Source organism: Nicotiana sylvestris, chromosome 1, assembly GCF_000393655.2.
Source record: "Nicotiana sylvestris chromosome 1, ASM39365v2, whole genome shotgun sequence".
Lineage (NCBI taxonomy): Eukaryota > Viridiplantae > Streptophyta > Magnoliopsida > Solanales > Solanaceae > Nicotiana > Nicotiana sylvestris.
The window spans coordinates 86,877,568-86,889,681 of NC_091057.1; positions in this window are offsets into that span (position 1 = coordinate 86,877,568).

The window sequence follows — 12,114 nt, forward strand, 5'->3', positions numbered from 1 at the left end:
AATACAACGGGACCACCGATCCCAACGAGTATGTAACCTCCTACACATGCACCACCAAGGTTAAAGATTTGGAAGATGACTAGATCGAATCTGTTTTATTGAAGGAGTTAGGGGAAACCCTATCGAAGGGAGCAATGATTTGGTACCACAATCTACCACGAAATTCCATCGACTCGTTTGCCATATTGGCATACTCTTTCGTAAAGGCATATGCCAGATCCATAAAGGTTGCGACAAGAAAATCGGACCTTTTCAAAGTAAGACAGATGGTTAATGAAATGTTGAGGGAGTTTGTATCCCGATTTCAAATGGAACGCATGGAGTTGCCACCGGCCACGGATGATTGGGCCGTTCAAGCTTTCACTCAGGGATTGAATGAACGAAGTTCGATAGAATCACATCAGCTGAAGAAAAATCTGATCGAATATCCGGTTATAACTTGAGTAGATGTACACAATCAGTACCAATCGAAGATCAGGGTCGAGGATGACCAATTAGGAGCTCCTTCCGGTTCAGTGCACCCAAACAGGTCAGCCGCCAAAAATCAGAGGGACATCGATAGAGAGCCAAGATCGAACAAAGACCGATATCAACCGTACACCTCAGATCGCAGGAACAGTGGTTCAGGACACAATTCCGCCCTGAACGATCAGAGAAGCGATCGAGGACAGAATTTTCGGGGACTCATAAGAAAAAATGGTTTTGATAAGTACGCCAACCCCATAGAGGCACCTCGATTGTCGGAGTATAATTTTAGTGTCGATGTATCAGACATTGTATTAGCAATTGGAAGAATCAAAGACACCAGATGGCCTAGGCCCATACAGACCGATTCTTCCCAAAGGAACCCCAATATGATGTGTAAATATCATGGCATGCATAGTCACAGGATCGAGGATTGCAGGCAATTGAGAGAGGAGGTAGCCCGTTTATTCAATGAGGGCCACCTTCGAGAATTCCTAAGTGATCGAGCCAAGAATCATTTGAGGGAAAGGGACGCCAACAAGAAAAATGAGCAGGAGGAGCCGCATCATGTAATTCATATGATCGTCGGAGGGGTCAATATTTTACAAGGGCCCGTGTTCAAACGTACTAAGGTATCAATTACTTGGGAGAAACGGACCCGAGACTATGTGCCAGAAGGCACCGCATCATTCAACGACGAGGAGGTAGAAGGAATTTCTCAGCCTCACAACGACGCTCTGGTAATCTCTATCTTATTACATAAAGTTCAAGTTAAGCGTGTTTTAGTGGATTCAAGCAGAGGCAGATGTAGTGTGTTAGTTATGGGTTCAATTGAACCCATAACTTTCGATGCGGAGTAGAAATTTATATGTAAAAATTTATTAAAATTGTAAAAATAATAGATTTGAACCCATAACTTTAAGAATATAATGAGTTTAATATTAAAAATCTTAAAAGTTGAACCCATAGAGTTTAAATCGTGGATCCGCCTCTGAATCCAAGTAGCTCAGCAAATATCATCCGATCGAGGGTCGTGGAGCAACTCAGCTTACAAGATCAGATCGTACCCGCAGCTCGGGTCTTGAATGGTTTTAGTGGAAAGATCCAGTTTGCCCGTTAAGTGGCAGAGAACTTTTGATCAGATTTTGTTTATATATTATGCGAAATTTACTAAATGTCTACAATTATTTAATAATGAACCTAGTATTAACTCGCCACAAAATCTAATAAGAGTCAATTCCCTAAAAAGTCACTCAAGTTAGTTAAATTGTGGAGTAAAGTCATTTATCTTTATTTTAGAACTATAAAGTCTTTTATGTTAGCATGTCTATTACAAAATAAAATCAACCGGAAAAGCTACTGAATATGTGACTTGGCACTGCATTTGATATATTTCTCCTATTTTTCATGCCATGTAAGAGTAGCATCCACACTAAATAAGATTTTTTTTGTGACACCCAATCTTTCTTCTACGAAATATAACCTTCTTCTCCCCTAAAAAGAAATGAAACAGAAAAAGATAATAACTCAATATCATCGAAAATCCAGCTAAATATTCGCCCAATTTTTCTTCTACCAAAAGATCATACCTCTATATATACAATTTGTTTTTCGCGAAATAACTAATAAACTCTTCGTTACTCCAAAAATACTACCCGATTATCATATAAAAATAAGAAAAAGAGAAATGTAAAATTTTTGATGGAGCAAATTTTAGCAGTTGGTCTGTGGCATCACAACATAGAGATGGGGACCTAGAGTGGGAGCCAAAAATATGATTTTCGCCGGAAGCCACCATTATTTTCGACAATGCTGAAGTAAGTAAATTCTAGATTCAATGGATTATCTCGCTGGCATTTAAGTGTGTGTATGAGAGAGAGAGAGGGGCTAAAGTGTCTTATTCAGTGGGGTTCCACTCTTACATGGCATGAATATAAAGAACTTATATACTTCCCAGTTTTAATTTAGATAAGGTAGTTTGACTCAGTTTAAGAAAAAAAAAGAAACTTTCGAAACTTGTGGTCTTAAAAGCTTAAGGGTCAAGATTTTGTGGGGCCATGACATTTATGTGGTTATAAAAGCTTTCCATTAAGGGTAAAATGAATAAAATGAAGAGTTTAAAGTTGAATTGGTTCCAAATTTAAAAATGTGTCATTTATTTTGAAACGGACCAAAAAGGAAAGTAACGCATCTAATTTAATACGGAGGGAATACTGAATAATAAAGTGACAAGTCCCATATCCAGTAGCTTCTCTGGTTTTTGTTTTTAGCGGGGGCGACTCAATGGATCACATGCCCTAAGGCGAAACTATATTGAAAGACCCTTAAATTTATTTTATAACATATTTATACTAACAAAAAAATTTACTTTTAAGCAATAAATTAATTATTTAAGACAAAAATAAGCGAATTTCAAAAAACAAAATAAAAAATAGGAAGAAGAACACAAAAAATAAAGTGGTGGATTATCGGATGTTGAGGTCCACAAATTTTGATTTGGCTATCATCAAAAATAAGAAAAAGAAATAAATGTACATAACGTAATAGCTTAAGTTTTGAGCATTGACGGTGTCAAAACTATGTATTCCTTATGATCAATTTAACAGATAATTGTAGTTCATTCGATTAAGTAGCAGTTATTGGTGAATATCTAAAATAAATTATAAATAACTTAATATAATATGTCAAATTACACTAAAAGAAAACCAGTGCATGAATGTTTTTCTGTTCATGCATTTTGAGAGAACATTGTAATAGAAATTCATTATATTGACGATATATATAACTTAATTCCTATATAAAAGGATAAAATTAAAATCGAAGATTGAAGCAAATATACTAATTAATCAGTAAAAAATTTTATCATAATTTATGAATTTATTGATAAACGATAACATCAATCAAATTAAAAAAAATCTTGTAACTTTTTTATTCATATTAATTATTTATGTAATTCATATAATATATAGTGATAATAATAATAATAATTTAAAATAAATTTGGTGCGTGCGGGCCTAGACGACCGCTTCACTCCGAGCCTTTAAAGCCGCCCCTGTTTTTTAGGTAAGAGACATGCTAACATAAATGACTTTATAGTCCTAAATAAATGACTTCATTTCATAATTTCACTAACTTGAATGACCTTTTGGGAAATTGACTCAAACTAATTAACAACTTCAAATTTTGAATCCATCTTTAGCCCATTATACAGATGACACGTAGCAAATTTCTTGGCGTTGATATGATTTACATTGAAGCTTTGGGGTACCCCAAAAAGGGGGGACAAGTAGCTCTACAACTGCATCTATTTTACCCTTTAAGGTAAGGCTGACAAAAGTAACCATAGCCACGAAAAATATTTTCTTTTTCAGAAAGTTGCACTTTTCTTGCTCTCTAGAAATTTCTTTTCTGTTATTCAGAAAATTTATCTCACTTTTGCAAAAGTGGAAAATATTTCTCACTTGAATGATGTATCACAAATAAATGAACTTTTCTTGATTGGTCATACAGATCTACATGTAGATTCTTCTTACCCAAAAACCTATCAGAGAATTCGTGAGTACAAGATATCAAATCTTTTGATTTTTCAGTGTAAACTGAATTGAACAAATTCAGTTTGTTCTCTTGAGACCAAAGCAAAAGACTCCCGTCAACTTTTTACTTTAATTGAATCCAAGATATTAATCAGAATTGTACTAGTATTTATAGAATTTAACTTGTAATAGTAGGTCATTTATCATTTGTATGTACCCTGTTATCAATTGATACTTAATATGTATATTTACTCATAGTTACCTTTTTAAGTGATTTGATCATCATTCAACACACAGAACCTAAACCAAAACACATATTAATTTGATCACGAATCAATAATATAGACCTCTAGCATTTCTGCCCTCTCAACTTTGAAGTCTTATTTCATATATGCTCCTTGGAAATGATTGTTGGTCACCAAAACAAATAAGCAAAAAGAAAAAGAAAAGAGAAAGAGACAAAGATAACATTATAAGGAGATGAAAGAAAATGTTTAAAACTTGAAACCAACTTGCACATTGTTAGAGTAAGTTAAACGGTAGTGTTTACCTAGAAAAATATAAGTAACCATTAAAGATAATTTGTGATTTTAAAGATATGTGATATATTCTAATACTAGTGATTAAATATGTGATATTGAGCTCAAGTAAGAAGAAATAATGAACCAAATCAATGTTGTCGAAATAGTAAGAGCCTCGAGCTTGTCTATCCAGAGACCTCGAAGTCAGCTAAGACCAATGAAATATGAACAATAAAGTAAAGACAATAAAGCTGAAGAATAATTGATGAGCACGTTAAACAAGGAAAGAATAAGAATGTTCTATTGCTGTCAATGATCTCCCCTTTTACAAAATGATTGGGGTCCCCTTTATATAGGAGGAGAAAACCCCAATATAGTACCTTGCTCATAAAGGTAAAGAAACCTATTGGTACAAGTGTATAACGGCCTAGTACGGGCCTGTACCATTTCGTACAACCCTTATCCTATAATTAATATGCTGGTCCACGTGTCCTAAATAAGTTCCTACTCTTTCTTGATTGACTTCGAGATTATGCTGCCCTCGATGCAGACCGTGTCAGGCCTTCGATCAGCTTCTTCGAGGTAGGTATCCCTTAGCCAAATCTGCCCCCCACTTCGAGTCTCCCGGGCTCGAACTTATAGCCCAATCCAAGACTTCAAAATCGGGCTCCTTGATTTTGACTGCATACAGATAGTCCCCGCGTTTCTTAGAATGAAATGATATGAAATGATTCGAACATCGATTTTCTCGAGCCTCTCGCGATAACATCATTCTCGTGATGTGGGCGTTTGAAGTGACCGAAATGTCCCGTCGGTTCATCTCCCCAGAATCATTAAATGTACCACCAATGCATTTCCCCAAAAGCAATGAATGCACCGTCGGTTTCGTCGTTGTCTTTCTATAAATAATGGGTTATTTGGCTGAACAAAACTATACTCATTCTTTCTTCATCAACTTTTAGCCATTTCACTTCTCTATATCGTCCTCTAATCACCTATCTTTATGGTTCAAATCTGTGACCACAATGTCACATGGCAGTAACTTTACTTGTTATGCCATGACTGCCTTTTTTCAAAGCTTTTCCCCACAAAGTGGGATTATACTGAGTTGTTGTTGTTATTGTTGGCCCAAAACAACGAGAGAAGGGCACCAAGTTCTTCCCGTATCAGAAGATATGTGAACTTTACATTGCTGCTCATCTCTCTTAACTTCAACCTGGTGTGCGCTTCATTCCTCTTGCTTTCCATGGAATGAGGTGACACCATCATCTACTAACTTTTGCATCCCACACCGGTACAATGTCTCAAGAAGTGTCTTCAAAATAGTTGTGTTGACAAGACACATACTCACCAAGTTTTTCACCAGGCCACAATTTTCTCTAAAGATCGAGATGGAGTCCCCGAGGAGAAGGTTCTCGAAGATGTCGCTCTCGAGGATATGCCCCCAAAAGTAGATTAGGTTCTTGGCTTTTGTTTTTGCTTCTTTGTTTCTTTGTAAGGCCCCCTCATGGTATTTGTAAACATCTTTTTGTCGATATAAGAATTTCTCTATTTCATCTTCAATTCGTGCTGAATTCCATTCTGCCTTCGTTTGTGAAAAATCTGAGTGTATAACTCTAACGATTAGTCCGATTACTGGACCCGGAACATAACAAACCCTTAGGTTTTAATCGACTAATATAACACCTCTTAAGGTTCTTTGTTAATCCTCGAGCTAAGTTTAGATTGATTTGATGCGAGCTCGGGATACTGGGACTCCTGAGTCCAAGTTGAGTGAGAGCAAGGTCTCAAATTTGAAATAAAGTTAGCTCTTTTAGGCTTCGTAGATAGTCCCCGAGTGAGAATTTTCTTGAACTCGGGTAGCCATTTAGCCTTAGCAGTTGAGTGAGTACTGCTCGAACTCGAAATAAAGTTAACCCTTAGGCCTCCTAGTTAGCCCCCAAATGAGAATTTGCTCAAACTTGGGTAGCCCTTGGGGTTAATAGTCGGGTGGACGTTTGCTCGCACTTGAAATAAAGATAGCCCTTAGGCTTTATAGATAGTCCCCGAATGAGAATTTTCACAAACTTGGACAGCCCTTGGGCTTAGCAGTTAAATAAGCGTTTGCTCGAACTCGAAATAGAGATAGCCCTTAAGCTTTATAGATAATCCCCGAATGAGAATTTTCTCGAACTTAGATAGCCCTTGGGCTTAATAGTCGAGTGAGCGTATGCTCGCACTCGAAATAGAGATAGCCCTTAGGCTTTATAGATAATCCCCGAATGAGAATTTTCTCGAACTTGGGTAGCCCTTGGGCTTAATAGTCGAGTGAGTGTTTGCTCGAACTCGACTTGTAGGCTGTCCTTAATGATTTTTGACAAATTAATTTTCGATGCCTTGATCCTGATGCCAATATCATGACATAAGTGGTTGAAGTGATTGAAAAGTTGCTTTCTGTATGATTCCCAAAATCATTAATTGGAGGCGGCTGACGTTCGACCTTTTGGCTTCCTCGGCACACTTAAATAATCTTTATAAATAGATAGATCTCACAACTTTACAAAATTTATTCCCATATTGCTTTCAAAGTCTCATTAAGACTTTTTCAATTTCCCTGAGCTCTCCCTTCTCTTTTCTAACAACATTTTTTATTTTCCTGGATCAGCCGCATAGTGATGGCTAAAACTTCTAAATCTATTCCTTAAAAGAAAAAAACTTCATCATCTTCTCGATCGACTAAAGGTAAACCGGTAGTGCCTCCTAGTATTGAGAAGTGTACTCCCCCTCCATGTGAAATAACACATGATTTTAAAATCGAGAGACCTGTTTCGACACCAGGCCGATGTGAGCCCATGTCTCGATATGTTTGTCCGGTGACCAAGGCCGAGCTCAAGCAAGTAAAGGAGGATTGCAAATGGAAAAATAAAAATATAGTGATTCCTTCCTCCGAGGAGGACATCATCATGTATAAAGCGGGGTACCTGAGCGTATACACCTACCCATTTACGTTGTGCCCTGCAATTCCGGCTCAGGGTCCAATAGATCCAATTATTCTTGACTTTTGCCAATGATACCAAGTGACACTCGGCCAGATCTACCCCTCGTTCTGGTGAATAGTTTACTTAATCAGGTTCTTTTCGAGCCAAATCGAGGGGATGTCCATCACCCTCGATCATCTGATCATACTGTACAGTCCCCGACTTTATCGCGGGGGGCTTGGTAAAATTGCAATGTCGATCCTTGAAATCATTTTTGTTAGTATCGATGAGGACAAAAACCGTGGGTGGATGAGCCGGTTTGTCCGAGTCAAGACCTCTGATCTAATTCCTGCTGATCGGATGTCGTTCCCCGAGAAGTGGAACATGAAACGTGAGTATGCAGCAGGTTTATATCCTGCTTTCTTTTCTTTTCCTTGGCTTTATATTTTTCCTTGGTCCAACCCTTTTACGATGGTGCAGCTACTGATTGGTTTCTTGGTGGGGTCCCGGACCTCGAGGGTTGGGTTCGAAAGCTGTCCTCGACCCCTCTTACTCAGAGCATTGCTGGAGAGATCTGGCTAAGGGTCGATGGAAGGCCAAAAACCATGGTGAGCTCTTTTTGTTTGTTCTCTTGTACTTTTGCTATGGGACACTTACCTCAGTTTCATGTAGGTCTTGGAGACGCCGTCGAAATGCGGCTGACCCCGGCTTATGAAGTGGGGGTTCTGAAGCCCTCTAAAGAAAGAAAAAGACAAAGAGAGTCATTTGATAATCCTTATAAGCCAAAGAAGAGCGTGGCTCAAAGATCCAAGGCCGATACAACGACCTTTTCTCTAGAAATGGCCCAACTCTTTCGGGCACAGGAGGAAGAAGAGGATGATGGTTGTCTACTGATGGCCTGCAAAAGAAAATATTTCTGATGCTTTAAAGCCCATCAAGCTAGTGGCGGTTGATGTGGTTCATTATAGAGCCTAAGAGATCTCCGAAGGGAGTTCAAAACAATAAGTCCTCGAACCTCCGTCCAGAAAGACTGCACCTCGCCTGGGAGAAAATTTGGAGGGCGAGGCCGAACGACCTGACCCTGAGCCTATTTAAGTAAAATGGAATACCCCGAGTGGTTCACTTGGGGTAATTAATGTGGATAATTCTCCTTTTGGCCCCGAGTTCTTTGAGAGACAAATCAATGAGGCTCAGAATTTGAAATCTTCTGAAGTAGAGGCGAGCCAAGAGGGGCATGACATCTTTCGAGAATGTCTTGCTGGGCTTGAAGATGGCCCCGACCCAGATGCTTTCTTCATTTTTGAACAAGTGAGTTTACTATTTTTTATGCATGTGCCGTTTTTCTTGCTGTTCTGACTCTTCTTTCCTCCCTCTTTACGAAGACTGTGGTGCTCCATAAAAGGGCATTTTACAAGTCCCAAACCGAACTTGCCCGATGTGAGGCTAAGCTTAAGAAGGTTTCGGAAGAGAGGGACGCCGTCAAGTCCCTCTATGCTAAGAAACAGATGGTGATCCACGATCTTCGAGGCGAGTTGACGCAGGCATACCAAGGTTGGGCCGAGTATACGGAGAAGGTAACACAGCTCTCGAAGGTCTTTTACGCACCTTTTTGTTTTAGCGACTGACACTTTTAATTTTGCAGTTTCGATAGAAGGTTGACTTGGAGGTGCAGCTTCGAGAGGAGCTTAAAATGAAAGAAAAGAGGCCCTGGGGTTGAGGCAAGGTATGGGCAAACTTGCCTTTGAGAAAGAAACCTTAAGAGAGTAGTTAGCTTCGCTCGAACGCCAGCTTTGAGGTGTGAAAGAGGAGAGTCAGGCTCGGGGCCTCGAGATCGAGAAGCTTAAAGCTGAATCTACTGCTGAGCTGGCCGAAGCTGCTAATGCTCGGGCAAGGGAGATTTCTTCTACAACGGAGGCTAAGATATCAAATGCCCTTGACCATGATAGGCGACAATCCCAGAGGACGACCCTTGAGGAGATACATGCTCGCGGCTTTGATCTTTCAGCTGGTATTGAATCAGAGAAGGTTTTGGAAGAAGAGGCGTCCGCTCTACTTTCCAATGAGGATGATTTATCCAGTATCTCTAAGGGTGAAATAGACGGGGATGAAGCCCCTGAGGATGAGGCTCTCCAAGATGCGACTCCTGAAGATGCAGCTGCTAAGGATGTGACCCCGAAGTAGTTTTAGGTCACTTTATTTTATTTTTTGTAAGCCTTCCTTGTGTAAATATTTCCTGTAATCATCTTTTGGAAACGCGAGGTGGGGTGGGGGGGATTTTATCTCGTCTTTGGCTAGTGCTGGTTTTAACATGGCCTGTATCCAACATTGTCTTTATTTATGGAAAACTTTATTTGAATGACCGATTCGAGGATTGGTTCGGGGTATTATAAACACAGATCTTTATAATAACTTTCGAGCCAAGTTTAAATCAACTCGTTGTGGGCTCAGAATATTGTGAACCTCGAGTCCGAATCGAAATGAAAGCGGAGTCTCGAACTAAAAGTTTTAGGCCCTTAAGCCTTTCGAGGTTGGCCCTTAGGCTCTTACATATCGGCCCTTAGGCTCTTATTTATTGGCCCTTATGCTCTTATATTGTCCCTTAGGCTCTTATATATCGGCCCTTAGGCTCTTATTTATTGGCCCTTAGGCTCTTAAGTTGGGCCGATTTGGCCTCTTAGAATGGCTATACAATTTTTCCCTCATTTCGGCTTAAAAGACTTAGTGAAAATTATGCTTAGCTCATGTTTTTTGCACCCGTAGGCTTTTCGAGGGTTCAACATATCGAAACCTTATTAGTGATTTTGTTTGTGTAAACATAATCGAATACATCTTGAGGTGTTTCCAAGGGCCGATGTTATCGAAGCCCTTGGAATTTTCGAGGGATGAATTTATTGAAGCCCTTTGTATTTTGCTTTTGCCAAGGGTAGCCTGATTTAACCGGTTTTTACTAAGTGTTTGAAGGCCTTTTAATTTATAGCGGAAGTCGGACGTCTCCGAGTAGCATTATTTGGCCATAGCCTTTATATGACCGTAGTCTTTAGTATAGGTGTAGCCTTTGGGTATATCACTTAGACTTGTTCCCCGATAACTTTGCGAACATGTTCGAGAAGTTAAACCCCTAGAATATTGGCTTTGGCCTTTGTTTCGAAGGGGTGCCTCTTTGAGGTCTTATTAATTCGAATTTCAGGTGCCTTTTCGAGGTCTTATTAACTCGAATTTTAGGTGCCTCTTCGAGGTCTTATTAATTCGAATTTCGATGGCAGTCCCCGAGTATTCGGGGTGCTTCTATGTTCTAGATTTTAAGTCGTTTCCCGTAGGATTGTAAGTGTAGAGCTTGTATAAGACACAAAGTACTTTTGATATAACCTGAGTGCTTCTTCAAATAGTCGATACATGCGTACATGTTCTACTGCTAAGGCTCGACTATTCTATATGGACACGGTTCATTTGACCGATTGGCCCATTATAAAGTTCTCCCATCGAGTCCCTCTTAGGTTTGAAATATCTTTCCCAAAAATGTAACCTCCCAAGGTGATGCCCCCTCAGTATTCGAGGTTGATTGAAGAGAAGCCTCGAATACTTGTTGGCCGTTCTTCGGGTAGCATATAAGTATTGCCTCTTTTAAAACCTATTTGGGACAAAATCTGAGCTAAGGGAAAAAGAGTGCAACGCATGCTTTACGACCTATGGACTTTGTGCAGGAAGGGGTATTGTCGAGATCACGAGCCTTTGAGAGCTTCCATCATGCCGAACCGTCGGATCCTTTATCAATGATTCCGAGGTCTTGCTATCCGCAAACATGGCTTCTCCGAGAACCTTGACCTGGTCGGGGATGATTTTGATGCCCCGCTTTGATACCACGATGGTCGAGAAACTCAGTCGCATCAACTCCGAGGGAACACTACTCTAGGTTTAGCTTCGTGTCGTATTGTCCTGAAATGTTAATTATTTCCTACAAATGAATTAAAGTGGTCCTCTGCACACAAGGACTTATCCAGTCATATCATAAATACAAACATTAATTATTTTACCTATTTAACCTTCGAGCGGAATTCCTATCATATTTAAACGGGGCGAAGCAATGAGATCTATATTACGAACACGAAACTAAATGAGTTTTATCCTGAGAGCGGGGATTAATCCCGTTCCCAGGTGTACCTTTCTTTTTGGTGATTGGCTTGGTAGAACCGGGCTTTTAGGGAACAACGAGGGTTCGAGGATCTGGGGAATTCCATCTTTGCCTTCGATTACCCGTTACTCCACTTTCGTTGAGGCTCGGGGCTGTGACTACTACTTAGACACCTACTTACCTTTGGAGGTCGATATCTATGAGGTTAGGAGTTCCGGTATCGACACCACTTCCTCGATTGCGAACATCTCATTTGCAGCATGCTATTCTATGTGGACTGTTTTCACTCCTTCCTCTATCGGGAACTTCATCATCTGATGGAGAGTCGAAGGCACTGCCCTCATATTGTGTATGTATACCTCATGTCACCTTTGATGACATGGAACTTGGTGTCTTGTATGGTCCCAGTTACGTTTACAGGCAAGATAATTTCTCCCCTTGTTGTTTCACTTGCCATGTTGAAGTTAATCATGTCACGACCCAAACCGATGAGCCGTGACGGATGCCTG